Raw genomic sequence first — 15,973 nt, 5'->3', positions numbered from 1 at the left:
TTAGATAGGGTTTTGAATGGGAAAAGGGACAGTCTTGCCCTTGGAGGGTCTTTGGCAATGCCTGCAGAAATTTTTGGTGGTCACAGCTGGGGAAAGGGGACAACCAATGAGCTGCTACACATCCTACAATTCACAGGAGAACTGCTACAGCAAAGAATTATCCAGCTTAACATGTCATTAATGCCAAGGAAAAACACTACCATAGACTATCTGCTGTCAGTATGCTGAAAATCTTTGACAGATTTTTACTAAATAAACAACTGGACTTATATTGCAAACTTTATGTTAAAACATTTTCATTACCAGGTTTTTGACATCTCTATTTTACCATTTGAACATAGGCTGAGAATCTTCTAAAACTGCCATTGCTACTAAATATGGTAAAACTTTGGTATGTCAAGAGATGTGATCTAATATGCATACGTACCATCGAATGTTCAAAAACCCATGTTTCATTTAATTTTCTGGATAAAGTGTACGTGTTAAGATGGGATGATAAGTGAGTGATAAGTGGTGGTTTGTGTTGAGGCTTTAGGTGAATAACAATTCTGAATTCCAAGGTCTATGCATGTACTGTTAAAATTCACACCAAAGAAAATTACAAATTACTACATGTCATGAGTCATTAGAGGTGTTTTTCTTTTCAGTAAAAAACCTCAAATGTTAAATTCTCAAAATGCCAAGTGACCACAGTAATTAACGGGTGAGAATAAATTTATTCAGTTCACAAAGTTTGAAGTTTATATACCTATATTAATTTTAAAAATAAATATAACTGATCATATGTTAACACATTTTTGTAGACAGAAAGCAAAGTAAATTAGAATTCTAGGAGACAAGGTGACTTTGTGTTTACTTCTGTAGACCCCAAGAATCTCACTTTATTTTCTTGAACCTCTCCTGTCTCTCTTCTCTGATGGAGACACTCATTCCTAACCTTGCTTCCGCTGTGTCATCAGCACATGACAGACAAGCAAGGCCCAGAGACACAGCACAACATCATGCATGACAAATGAATAACGTGATCCTACTCTTCTGAGTTGTAATCTAGTACCCTCACCTGGCCTGATGCACAGCAATATATGAGGATCACATAAGTTATGGTAGACTTTGAAAAACATGGAGTGGGGTACGAGTATCAGATGCAAGTGGAAGGTATCATGGCAAGTGGTAGAGTTTCCCTGTGGGTGCTGACTGTCCACATGCCCCACTTCCTCATCTTAGTCGACTTCCCCAACTTCCCTGGTCATCCTCCACCAGGGCCCCGTCAAGCCACTCACGGGTCTCCTCTTTCCTTCAGCGTAAAACCGGGGGCTGCTGGGTCTTCTCCTCAGTGGGTCTCAGGTGTACCCTTCATCCACACAGCAGGTGTCCAAAGGCAGGTCAGGGTCCTAGGGTGCTGACCAGAGTGAGAACTGTGGGACTGCCAGACGGCATGGAGGTAGCCCCCCAGGGCCCCAGCTTTGGGTGAAGGGAGATTGTGCTGCTTCACCCAAGCTGAAGGGACAGCCTAGTCCTGGAGGCCCACCCTGAACATGAGATTCCAATCAGACTACCATGCTCACCTCCTACCAGCTATAATCCTCAGAAAAGTGAAACTCAGACATGTGGACTTTGACTGGGTTCAGTTATGAGTTCTTCAGGCTTGCAGACACAACTGTGACATTAGCACTCCTCACCAATCTCAGAAAGCCAGGGCACTCCTGCTGGGCCCCATTTGACGCCCAGTCTCTGCCATCTCCAGTCAGATCCTCACATAGCACCTGCTACTGGAGGTCTCTCCTCATCCTTCTCCCCACCTCCCACATCAGTGTCAAGTTTGCACCTGAATGCAGATTGCTAGGGCTTAGAGTTAGAAGCAAGACTAAAAAGCAAATGCCCCATCCCTGCTTTTGCTGGTGAGAAAACAGAGGCCAGAGGAAGGGATTGCTGTCCCAGCATCATGGCACCCAGCCAAGGTCTCATATGTGCAAGTTTATTGCTCTTTTTATCTTGGTTCTTTATCCCCCTTTGCTGAGTCAGACATTGACTCTCAGATACTATGGAAATTTAATAAGCTTCTCAACCAAATGTTTGGGCACAAAAATTATAATGATTAAGACTACAGACACTTTTTGGTGTGTGTTCTTGTTTAGGTTAGATTTTCCCTTAAATTCTCCTTAAGTCAATTTTCTTGAATCAGACTGCAAGTCCCCCTGGGGTTCTGCAGAGATATTCTCAGGGATTCAAGAGTTCTCCAGAATAATTTAAAATTTAATGTTAGGGAGCCTGGGAGACTCAGTCAGTTAAGTGTCTGCCTTAAGCTCAGGTCATGATCCTAGAGTCCTGAGATCAAGTCCAGAGTCAGGATTCCTGCTCAGCGGGGAGTCTGCTTCTCTCTCTGCCACTCCCCCCACTCTTGCTCTCTCTCTCTCAAATAAATAAATAAAATCTTTAAAAAAATAAAATAAAATTTAATTTAGATGTTCATCTCAATATAAAATATAAGCATTTGTGATATTATGATGTGATATGGCCTGAGCTGATTTTTTTTCCCGAAGTGTCTTCCCTCCCCTGTTATGGTAATCCCATATTTGGGCACCTAACTTGAAATTACTATTCTTAATGTAAGATTTCTTCCTTTCATCCTTCAGTGTAGATGAAGACCCTTTCCACTGTGGAGAAAGAGGACTTTGTGTCTTTACACTTTCTCTCTCTCAATTTGGTAGATAGGAGAAGTGCCCACTACCTCTGGTTCCCAGAGTGGCTACAGTGCCACACACTTCCTTCTTCCACAATAAAATGGAAGCAGCAAAGGAAAGTCACCCAAGGCAAGAAGGGTTGGGCCTTGTAAGGCTCAAATACAGAGGGAAAGTTTGCTACTTAGAATGCTGGTGTGGAATGATACAGCAAGAGGGGAGTGATGTTGTGAAAAGAAGAGCCATCATCAAAACTATGGGAAGAACAGTGACCACCAGGAGGTAAGATGTAACCAAGACATATGGAGTCATGGTGGAAATATGAGGACAGCCTTCCACACCAACCCTGCATCATCTCTACCTCAGGACAGAACTAACCCTAGGCAGAGGGCTGTTTTTAAATTATTAATTGTTGTGAATGCCACTGAGTTTCCCCAGAAATTACTATCTTAATTCCTCTGCTATAAGACATTATAGTGTTTGACATAAAAATAAGGATCAGTAATAGGAAATACAGAAATATATTTTATTATGTTGTGTTAATCACCATACCTCATTAGTTTTTGATGTAGTGTTCCATGATTTATTGTTTGCGTATAACACCCAGGTCTCCATGCTGAATGTTCCCTCTTTAATACCCATCACCAGGCTAACCCACCCCCCACCCCCCTCCCCTCTAGAACCCTCAGTTTGTTTCTCAGAGTCCAAGTCTCTCATGGTTCATCTCCCCCTCTGACTCCCCCCCTTCATTCTTTTCTTCCTTTTTTTTTTTTAACATATAATGCATTATTCATTTCATAGGTACAGGTCTGTGATTCAACAGTCATACACAATTCACAGTGCTCACCACAGCACATACCCTCCCCAATGTCTATCACCCAGCCACTCCATCCCTCCCACCCCCACCACTCCAGCAACCCTCAGTTTGTTTCCTGAGATTAAGAATTCCTCATATCAGTGAGATCATATGATACATGTCTTTCTCTGATTGACTTATTTCACTCAGCATAATACCCTCCAGTTCCCTCCACGTCATTGCAAATGGCAAGATTTCATTCCTTTTGATGGCTGCATAATATTCCATTGTATATACATACCACATCTTCTTTATCCATTCATCTGTCGATGGACATCTTGGCTCTTTCCACAGTTTGGCTATTGTGGACATTGCTGCTATAAACATCAGGGTGCACATACCCCTTCGGATCCCTACATTTGTATCTTTGGGGTAAATACCCAGTAGTGCTGGATCATATGGTACCTCTATTTTCAATTTTTTGAGGAACCTCCAACTGTTTTCCAGAGTGGCTGCACCAGCTTGCATTCCCACCAACAGTGTAGGAGGGTTCCCCTTTCTCCAAATCCCTGCCAGCATCTGTCATTTCCTAACTTGTTAATTTTAGCCATTCTGACTGGTGTGAGGTGGTATCTCATTGAGATTTTGATTTGGATTTCCCTAATGCCGAGTGAGTTGAGCACTTTTTCATGTGTCTGTTGGCCATTTGGATGTCTTCTTTGGAAAAATGTCTGTTCATGTCTTCTGCCCATTTCTTGATTGGATCATTTGTTCTTTGGGTGTTAAGTTTAAGAAGTTCTTTATACATTTTGGATACTAGCCCTTTATCTGATATGTCATTTGCAAATATCTTCTCCCATTCTGTCAGTTGTGTTTTGGTTTTGTGGACTGTTTCTTTTGCTGTGCAAAAGTTTTCTATCTGGATGAAGTCCCAATAGTTCATTTTTGCCCTGGCTTCCCTTGCCTTTGGCGATGTATCTAGGAAGAAGTTGCTGTGGCTGAGGTCGAAGAGGTTGCTGCCTGTGTTCTCCTTTAGGATTTTGATGGACTCCTGTCTCACGTTTAGGTCTTTCAAACATTTTGAGTCTATTTTTGTGTGTGGTGTAAGGAAATGGTCCAGTTTCATGCTTCTGCATATGGCTGTCCAATTTTCCCAACACCATTTGTTGAAGAGACTGTCTTTTTGCCATTGGACATTCTTTCTTGCTTTGTCAAAGATTAGTTGAACATAGAGTTGAGGGTCCATTTCTGGGCTCTCGATTCTGTTCCATTGATCCATGTGTCTGTTTTTGAGCCAGTACCATACTGTCTTGATGATGACAGCTTTGTAATTGAGCTTGAAGTCTGGAATTGTGATGCCACCAGCTTTGCTTTTCTTTTATAACATTCCTCTGGCTATTCGGGGTCTCTTCTGGTTTCATACAGATTTTAGGATTATTTGTTCCATTTCTTTGAAAAAAGTGGATGGTATTTTGATAAGGATTGCATTGAATGTGTAAATTGCTCTAGGTAGCATTGACATCTTCACAGTGTTTGTTCTTCCAATCCATGAGCATGGAATGTTTTTCCATTTCTTTGTGTCTTGCTCAATTTCTTTCAGGAGTATTTTATAGTTTTCTGAGTACAGATTCTTTGCCTCTTTGGTTAGATTTATTCCTAGGTATCTAATGGTTTTGGGTGCAGTTGTAAATGGGATTGACTCCTTAATTTCTCTTTCTCCTCTCTTGTTGTTGGTGTATAGGAATGCCATTGATTTCTGTGCATTGATTTTAAATCCTGCCACTTAACTGAATGCCTGTATGAGTTCTAGCAGTTTTGGGGTGGAGTCTTTTGGGTTTTCCACATAAAGTATCATATCATCTGCAAAGAGTGAGAGTTTGACTTCTTCTTTGCCAATTTGGATGTCTTTGATTTCTTTTTGTTGTCTGATTGCTGTGGCTAGGATATCTAATACTATGTTGAATAGCAGTGGTGATAGTGGACATCCCTGCCGTGTTCCTCTTGCTCTCAGTTTTTCCCCATTGAGAATGATATTTGCTGTGGGTTTTTCATAGATGGCTTTTATGATATTGAGGTATGTGCCCTTTATCCCTATACTCTGAAGAGTTTTGATCAAGAAAGAATGCTGTACTTTGTCAAATGCTTTTTCTGCATCTATTGAGAGGATCATACAGTTCTTGTTCTTTCTTTTATTAATGTATTGTATCACATTGATTGATTTGCGGATGTTAAACCAACCTTGCAGCCCAGGGATAAATCCCACTTGGTCGTGGTGAATAATCTTTTGAATGTACTGTTGGATCCTATTGGCTAGTATTTTGGTGAGAGTTTTTGCATCCATGTTCATCAAGGATATCGGCCTGTAATTCTCCTTTTTGATGGGGTCTTTGTCTGGTTTGGGAATCAAGGTAATGGTGGCCTCATAAACAAGTTTGGAAGTTTTCCTTCCATTTCTATTTTTTGAAACAGTTTCCGAAGAATAGGTATTAATCCTTCTTGAAATGTTTGGTAGAATTCCCCTGGGAAGCCATCTGGCCCTGGGCTTTTGTGTGTTGAGAGATTTTTGATGACTGCTTCAATTTCTTTAGTGGTTATAGGTCTGTTCTGGTTTTCTATTTCTTCCTGGTTCAGTTTTGGTAGTTGATACATCTCTAGGAATGCACCCATTTCTTCCAGGTTATCTAATTTGCTGGCATAGAGTTGCTCGTAATATGTTCTTATAATTGTTTGTATTTCTTTGGTGTTGATTGTGATCTCTCCTCTTTCATTCATGATTTTATTTATTTGGATCATTTCTCTTTCCTTTTTGATCAGTCTGGCCAGGGGTTTATCAATCTTGTTAATTCTTTCAAAGAACCAGCTCCTAGTTTCGTTGATCTGTTCTACTGTTCTTTTGGTTTCTATTTCATTGATTTCTGCTCTGATTTTTATTATTTCTCTTCTCCTGCTGTGTTTAGCCTTTATTTGCTGTTCTTTCTCCAGCTCCTTTAGGTGTAGGGTTAGGTTGTGTATTTGAGACCCTTTTTGTTTCTTGAGAAAGGCTTGTATTGCTATATACTTTCCTCTCAGGACTGTCTTTGCTGCATTCCAAAGATTTTGAACAGTTGTATTTTCATTTGCATTGGTTTCCATGAATTTTTTAAATCTTTAATTTCCTGGTTGACCCATTCATTCTTTAATAAGATGCTCTTTAGCCTCCATGTATTTGAGTTCTTTCTGACTTTCCTCCTGTGATTGAATTCTAGTTTCAAAGCATCATGGTCTGAAAATATGCAGGGAATGATCCTAATCTTTTGGTACCAGTTGAGACCTGATTTGTGACCTAGGATGTGATCTCTTCTGGAGAATGTTCCTTGGGCATGAGAGAACAAAGTGTATTCTGTTGCTTTGGGATGGAATGTTCTGAATATGTCTGTGAAGTCCATTTGGTCCAGTGTGTCATTTAAAGTCTTTATTTCCTTGTGGATCCTTTGCTTAGATGATCTGTCCATTTCAGTCAGGGGGGTGTTAAAGTCCCCCACTATTATTGTATTGTTGTCAATGTGTTTCTTTGCTTTTGTTATTAATTGCTTTATATAATTGGCTGCTCCCATGTTCGGGGCATAGATATTTACAATTGTTAGATCTTCTTGTTGGATAGACCCTTTAAGTAGGATATAGTGTCCTTCCTCATCTCTTATCAAAATCTTTGGTTTAAAATCTAGTTTGTCTGATATAAGGATTGCCACCCCAGCTTTCTTTTGGTGTCCATTAGCATGGTAAATGATTTTCCACCCCCTCACTTTCAATCTGGGGGTGTCTTTGGGTCTAAAATGAGTGACTTGCAGACAGCATATCAATGCGTCTTGTTTTTTAATCCAGTCTGATAGCCTGTGTCTTTTGATTGGGGCATTTAGCCCATTTACATTCAGGGTAACTACTGAAAGAGATGAATTTAGTGCCATTGTATTGTCTGTAAGGTGACTGTTACTGTATATTGTCTCTGTTCCTTTTTGGTCTATGTTACTTTTAGGCTCTCTCTTTTCTTAGAGGATCCCTTTCAATATTTCTTGTAGGGCTGGTTTCGCGTTTGCAAATTCCTTTAGTTTTTGTTTGTCCTGGAAGCTTTTTATCTCTCCTTCTATTTTCAATGACATCCTAGGTGGATATAGTATTCTTGGCTGCATATTTTTCCCTTTTAGTGCTCTGAATATATCATGCCAGTCCGTTCTGGCCTGCCAGGTCTCTGTGGATAAGTCTGCTGCCAATCTAATGTTTCTACCATTGTAGGTTACAAATCTCTTCTCCTGAGCTGCTTTTAGGATTTTCTCTTTGTCTCTGAGACTCGTAAGTTTTACTATTAGATGTTGGGGTGTTGACCTATGATTATTGATTTTGAGGAGGGTTCTCTGTGCCGCCTGTATTTTGATGCCTGTTTCCTTCCCCAAATTAGGGAATTCTCTGCTATAATTTGCTCCAGTATAGCTTCTGCTCCTCTCTCTCTTTCTTCTCCTTCTGGGATTCCAATTATTCTAATATTGTCTCATCTTATGGTATAACTTATCTCTCGAATTCTACCCTTGTGATCCAGTAGTTGTTTATCTATCTTTTTCTCAATTCTTCATTTTGCATCATTTGGTCTTCTATATCACTAATTCTCTCTTCTGCCTCATTCACCCTAGCAGTTAGAGCCTCCATTTTTTATTGCACCTCATTAATAGACTTTTTGATTTCAACTTGGTTAGATTTTAGTTCTTTTATTTCTCCAGAAAGGGTTTCTCTAATATCTTCTGTGCTTTTTTCAAGCCCAGCTAGTGTCTTTAAAATCATCATTCTGAACTCTATTTCCGACATCTTAGTAATGTCCATATTGATTACGTCCCTGGCAGTCAGTACTGCCTCTTGTTCTTTTTTTTTTTTTTGATGTGATTTTTTTCCATATTGTCATTTTGTCCAGAGGAGAATAGATGAATGAGAGAACAAAATGCTAACAGTTTAACAATGACCCCAGAAAAATATACACTACACAAATCGGAATAGATCTTCCAGAAAGTGGTCACTTTTCTTTTCAGAGAGTTGTTGCTATTCTTTTCTTTGATCTCCTGTTGAGTTCATAGGGATCCCTATCAAGCTGAATTCCTGGTACAAGACAAAATTTAGGTCTCCTACTCCTCCGCCATCTTGCTCCTCTTCCCAGAAATTTTTTACACCTAAATTTGTAGTTTGAAAATATTCTGCCCATTGCAGATATTCTGCTTCATCTCAATTATATAGCATGTTGGAATTCTCTTTAGTACCCATTTTTGCATTTTGTTTATGGTCAATCACAGTAGTAGCAAATGCCCACTTCAGGAAGCTCCTGTAAATTTTTGTACATCTCTTCTCAAAAAGCCCTTACATATACTTTCTAAACTGTCTTCCACTCTGGAAATAAGAACTGTGTCCTGAATTATGCTATGAATTATGGATGTCTGTTTTTTTGTAGGGACATGTTGACACGTGGGAGAAAAAGGCAGGAAACACTGAGGAGACCAGGCAGAACAAGGATCCTAGAGAAGGCAGGAGGGAGAACAGACGGGAAGGAGAGTCATGCGTCCACGTGGTCACCAGAGGGCAGCAGAGACATGCTCACCATTCCTCCTTCACAGGCTTTTCTTCAAGACATGATTCACTCTCTGTTTCCTCCTTCAAATGCTGCCATCATGTGTGACCCGCATTCATGACTTCCTCAGCCAGTATGGCAAAAGGAACCATGAGATTATGATGTCTGAGATTTTAATTCTAGTTTTTATATAAATTTGGATAAGCTTTACTTTGGGTAAGTCTATTTCTGGGGTTTCCATTTCCTTAGCTTTAAAGTAAGGAGAAGGATATTATGTGCACTACTCATATTAAAATATTCCCAAAAGGGTAGTGTGAGAATATAATCATGACACAAAATTCCTATTTAGGTATAGGTTTCATTATTGGGAGTGGCATTCTGGAAAGAAGGGAGAATAAAACAGCAGAGGAGGTAAGAAATGACAAGAAAACAGTAATGCAAGAGGAGTCCAGAGCCTTGCTAAAAATTTGGAGAAATTAAGGTGATGGCCATCAGCTCCTATTCGTAGGGACCTGATAGAAACCTTTTTTGAGGATTATCAGGTCAACTCACCAGAAAGATAATAATTATTTATTTCCTGGAGTCCCGTAGCAATGGGTCTTATAACTGTAGAGTTCTCTCAGGGAAAAGAGAGAAAAATGATCAACTCTCAGATCCTGGTGATACAGCAATCTGTCATTTCACAGTCTTCTTGGTTTGCTTTCTGACAGGAGGGGAGACAGCACTGGCAGAGCCCTGAAATCCCACCCAGATGCTGAGCTCCCTGAGGGAGCACTCGGGAGCACTAAGGGAGGGCTGCTTCTGGGAAGCAGATGATGGCCTCTCTTCACAAGTACCACCAGAGTTCAATGGACACTTTGGGAAGGGGCATGGCCCTTCTCTTTCTCCCTCCTCCATCACCCTTTATACTCTGGACCAACAACAGACAAGAAAGCCTGACTCACATTGTTGCTATTTAGAAGAAGCCTGAGGCTTTGAATACTGTTGAAAAATAGTATTTCTTGTATTTGTTCCTCTTGCAAATGTGTTTTTCTGACACAGGATAAAAAATAGTTGGCTTTGAGAAAGGGAAAGATTCCCTCACTTTAAAGTAATATTTAAGGCTTTAATGATGAGTTCAGACTGCCCATTACAGGGTCAGCAAGGACAGAGGTCAGTCCTACAGGGGGCTACTGGTGCGGGAGGAAGCTGACTAAATAGGAGCCATTCAACAACCCTGACCTCTGGGAAGCTTGCACCCCAGTGTGCTGTGTTCCAAGATATAAATACCCTGCTGGGATAGAAACAAGTTCTTTTGTGTCCATGACTATTTTGGAGACCCTCTGTGATATCTCAGGGCCATCAAGATGGAGGTGATCTGAGAATAAACTCTCGGGAAACAGCTAGGAGGGCTCCTTGGTGTGTATGCCTCCTCATCCTACCTACTTACCAGCGTCACCTTGGCCTCATCAGGGGACACAATGGACATGGAATTGGGCTTCCCCTCCTGAGACCTCCAAGGCTTAGGACTGTGACAGTGTTCATTCAAATCGAAGCACAGCATAGCCATCTGGCCAAGGAAGACAAAAGAATCAGTGACAGAGTGACATCCTATGGACTGAGGAGTCATTGAGAGGGGAATGAAGATTGTGGTTTCTAAAGTTCATGCCAGAAGAATAGGGTAACTGCAGTGGCCTCAAGGACACTCCTCCAGACTTACCTTTCTTAGAAAAATCTCTCCACATTATAGATTTGCTACTAGAAGTCAGTAGAATTCTTTTTAAATTTTTTATTTAAATTCAATTTAACATATAGTGTATTATTAGTTTCAGAGGTAGAATTTAGCGCTTCATCAGTTGTATATGACACCCAGTGTTCATTACATCACATATTCTCCTTAATGTCCAACACCCAGTTACCCACCCCCCCCCACTTCTCCTCCAGCAACCCTCAGTTTGTTTCCTATAGTTAAAAGTCTCTTATGGTTTGTCTCCCTCTCTGATTTCATCTTATTTTTCCCTCCCTTCCCTTATGATCCTCTTCTGTTTCTTAAATTCCACATATGAGTGAAATCACGTGGTATTTGTCTTTCTCTGACTTACTTATTCCACTTAGCATAATACCCTCTAGTCCCATCCATGTTGCTGTAAATGACAAAATTTCATCCTTTCTGATGGCTGAGTAATATTCTATTGTATATATGGACCACATCTTCTTTATGCATTCATCTGTCAATGGACAACTTTTATGATGTTGAGACCTGTTCCCTCTATCCCTACATGGTGGAGAATTTTTATTTAAAAAGGATTTCATATTTCATCAAATGCTTTTTCTCCATCTATTGAAAGGATCATATGGTTCTTGTCCTTTCTTTTATTAATGTGGTGTATCATATTGATTGATTTGTAAATGTTGAATTACCACTACAGCCCAGAAATAAATCCCACTTGGTTGTGGTGAATCACCCTTATATTTTTTAATTTATTTGACAGAAAGAGAGAGAGCACAAGCAGGGGGAGACACAGGCAGTGGGAGAGGGAGAAGCACGTTCCCCACGGAGCAGGAAGCCCGATGTGGGGCTCGATCCCAGGACCCCGGGATCATGACCTGAGTCAAAGGCAGACACTTAACCGAGTGAACCACCCAGGCGCCTCAATAATCCTTTTAATACACTGTTGGATCCTATTGGCTAGTATCTTGGTGAGAATTTTGGCATCCATCTTCATTAGGGATATTGGTCTGTACTTCTCCTTTTTAGTGGGGGCTTTGTCTGGTTTGGGGATCAAGGTAATGCTGGCTTCATAGAAAGAGTTTGGAAGTTTTCCTTTCATTTTTATTTTTTGGAACAGTTTCAGAAGAATAGGTATTAATTCTTCTTTAAATGTTTAGTAAAATTCCCCTGCGAAGCCATCCAGCCCTGGACTCTTATTTGTTGGGAGATTTTTGATTACTGATTCAATTTCTTTTCTGGTTATGAGTCTGTTCAGCTTTTCTATTTCTCCCTGTTTCAGTATTGGTAGTTTATACATCTCTAGGAATGCATCCATTTCTTCCAGATTGCCTAATTGGTTGGCATATAATTCTCATAATATTCTCTTAATAATTGTTTGTATTTCTGTGGTGTTGGTTGTGATCTCTCTTCTTTCATTCATGATTTTAGTTATCTGGGTCCTTTCTTTTTGGTAAGTCTGGGTATGGGTTTATCAATTTTATTAATTCTTTCAGAGAACCAGCTCCTAGTTTCCTTGATCTGTTCTGTTTTTGTTTTTTTAATTTCTATGTCATTGATGTCTGCTCTAATCTTTATTATTTCTCTTCTCCTACTGGATTGAGGCTTTATTTGCTGTTCTTTTTCCAGCTCCTTTAGGTGAAAGGTTAGCTTGTATAGTTGAGACTTTTCTTGTTTCTTGAGGAAGGCCTGAATTGCTATATACTTCCCTCTTAGGACTGCCTTTGCAGCATCCCAAAGGTTTTGAAACTGATTTGAAAAATCAGTAGAACTTTTTAAAAAGGCAATAGAACTTCTGCATAGTGGCACTTGAAATACCCAAACATTTAGGGATGGGGGATTGAGGTATATCCTAGTTCTGACAGACCTACAGTCTGAAAGGAAGAGGTCTTGATACTGTCAGATCTATCACTGTCTCAGAATCCAAAACATGTCTGACAAACCAAGTCCTCTCAGATTAAAAAAATTTTAATGTACTTGTAAATTAAAGTTTTACTTTTAAATTTACTTTTATGAAAATGTGACAGAATTTTATTTTTTTATTTTTTTAAGATTTTATATATTTGAGAGAGAGAGAGAATGAGAGATAGAAAGCACGAGAGGGAAGAGGGTCAGAGGGAGAAGCAGACTCCCTGCTGAGCAGGGAGTCCGATGCAGGACTCGATCCGGGGACTCCAGGATCATGACCTGAGCCGAAGGCAATCGCTTAACCAACTGAGCCACCCAGGCGCCCAAAAGTGACAGAATTTTAAAAACAATCACTAATATCAACTATGACTTTATGAAAATGGCAAAATTAAAATAAATGGATTCTGCTGTGGGTTTTAGCCTGTAGGAGTCAAGTCCTGAGAAGAGATACAAGCATCGATGAAACTCACACCAGTCGACTAGCAAACCAGCGCAGATGCCTCACTTGGGGAATTAGGAAAATCATGAAAGCGTGTTAAGGCCTTTCCACTCCTCCCAGGACTCCAGAGAGGGCATTCACAGAGATAGCTAGGCATGTCCTCCACTGGAAAGAGGAGAACCTTCTGAAGGCTGAGAGAAAGAGGGCTAAAGAAAAGCACATCAACCTATCAAACCCCTCGCATTTGCACCCACTTGCCCTGCCAAACTTCCTTGTACTCCACCCTCCCCACCACGTCCAAGGGGGCTATTGCAGTTCCTCATGTGACCAATAGATAGCGGGCTTGTTAAGAACTTGCACTGGGTTTCAAGTAGGCACAACGACTTCAGAGTGAGGGAGGGGGACCGAGTTGTGTCCTAAAACGTCCCAGATCTTCACTTCCAACCTCTTCTTTTCATAAATTGTGGGGAATGGGGCAAGTATAGGAAAATTGCTGCTATCCAATAGGCTTCAGTCTCCTCAGGGCCTCAGCAGAATTGGTAACCTGGAGACGAGGATGGGGATCCTGAAGAAACATCTAAATCAGCAGAGATTAACAATGGAGGGATTTCCAAGAATGGGTGGAGAAATTAGGCAGCAGTCCATGGTAAGACATATTTTGTTCCAGTGCTCAGTCACACTTTCTTTCCGGAACCAGTTCTAGCTTTTGACTTCTGTTGCAGCTTCTGCTGCTCCAGTTACCAGTAGCTGCAGAGCGCGGCCCAAAGTCCTCTCTTTGAGGACCTCTCTGCTTCCGCTCCCTTCCTTCATTGGTTACTTTAACAGCTGCACTGTGCTGCATTGTGTGGCTTTACTCCATTTGTTCAACCAGTCACTTGTAATGGGCATCCGGACTGTTTTCAGTCTTTTCCTGTTGCACATAATTTTGCATGAATAGCTCCACATGCGCCATGGGCAGCTTTCACTGTGGTGGGCTGAGAAGCAATAAAAAAAAAAAAAAATGAGGAGGAAATAGGGCAGAAACTTTTGTCAAGAAAATACTGGCACCCCCTCAAACCCTAGCATGCACCCTAGCACCTTGGAGCCAATCTTAGAGCCAATTTTTTTTATGGATTTATGGACTGACTTTCTGTACCAATATTGCTCCAACTTGCCAAAGCCCTTCACCTTAATGTTTCCTGGGCATGTGAGCAGTGCCACCTTCCTTCTCAGATTTTCAAGGGTGAGATATGCCCCTAGAACTTGAATACTATCCAAAAAACAGGCTTCTGTCTCATGGAAACTCACCACAAGGTACCAAATCCTTCACAAAAGAAAAGAAGAATGTATGTCTGAGTCTCCTACCTCTTCTCCAGTGTCTTTTGCATTGTGGTACTGGACCACTGTAGGGATGGGGGCCACCAGCAATCCTATCACCTGCCCTCCATCCTAATTTCACCACCAGTCACTGCACATTCATCCTGGCTTGAAAATTTATCTTTACACCTTCACTAAGAGGGAACAAGCATAAAGCAGACACTCTGACTCTGTGCTGTCTGATTAAGTACCTGATTATCACCGTTGGCTTTCCCTTTTGGTCTCCAGACACAGATACAAAGCTCTGCATAAAAGCAGGTATGGGTTTCTAGCTGCTTGCCATGACCATCCATTGCTTTGCTGTCTCATCCATTGCAAAACATGGTGCTGTAGCTGGATATGTTGACTTATTTTCCCACACATGACATCAGTTTCACAGAAGGCTGACAGAAATTCTACCCAACTGCAACAGGAAAGGAGTGTCATCAAAACCAACCTGGCACACATGGGGACAGTGTCGTCATCTAGTGCCTGATTGTTTAATGATGCATTGGTTGTTTAATGAGTACACTTTTGCATGATCCATGTGTTGCATGATGCAGGCAGAAGTGAATGGAACATGCCTCCACCATTCATATGAGGTCACCATCAGGGACCCCTGATGCTACTGAAGCTCCTCTCAAGACTAGATCCTCCAAATGAAGGGCAGTACATGCCCAAGGGGATAAGGTGGCAACCTTTCTCTCACTTTTTCATAGAAGAGTCCTTGCTTGCTGTATCCCCATCTCTTTCCCCAGAATCTCAGGGATAGCCACAGAGCCCAAGTGAGGATCAAGCTATGTAAGGGATGGGGGTCCCTTACACCCTAAGCATTTAAACACTGATTTTAAAAACTAGTAATTTCTCTTTCTTTCTTTCTCTTTTTCTTTCTTTCTTTCTTTCTTTCTTTCTTTCTTTCTTTCTTTCTTTCTTTCTTTCTTTCTTTCTTTCTTTCTTTCTTTCTTTCTTTCTTTCTTTCTTTCTTTCTTTCTTTCTTTCTTTCTTTCTTTCTTTCTTTCTTTCTTTCTTTCTTTCTTTCTTTCTTTTACTCTCAGTGTTTTCTGTGATAGAGATTGGGATAAATCAAAAGAAATACAAATATTAAATGTCACAGGGTAGTCAAACCCATTGATTGTTGGACTTAATTATGAACATATGGGGGAACTACCCACCCCCAAACTTACTGCCAATTTGATGAATCACCAAATAGTGGTGATAAGGAGACTTGGCTTGGGCTATGATATTACTATGGGAAAGCGAGAAAAAAGTGATCAAAGCAAGAAGGAACATTAGTAAACTATTTATTTGTGTAAATGTGGAAACAGATACTTCAGGGAGCCTTTTGATAATACTGACAATCTAGATAGTGAGACAAGTAGCCATTTGAAAGCCATGACAGAGCCAATCCATTCAGAGAGAGCACAGGGAAGGTTTAGAGCTGGAGACACAGACTTGGGTGCCTTCAAGTGACACACAGATCTCACGGCCCTTGCAACCCCTCCACTAAAGGGCAGCAAGGGACTTTCTT

This window comes from Eumetopias jubatus, unplaced genomic scaffold, assembly GCF_037043125.1.
Source record: "Eumetopias jubatus isolate StellerSeaLion01/CBP00866 unplaced genomic scaffold, mEumJub1_p1.0 scaffold_6, whole genome shotgun sequence".
NCBI classification, from domain to species: domain Eukaryota; kingdom Metazoa; phylum Chordata; class Mammalia; order Carnivora; family Otariidae; genus Eumetopias; species Eumetopias jubatus.
Note: the sequence above shows the minus strand (reverse complement) of the source record.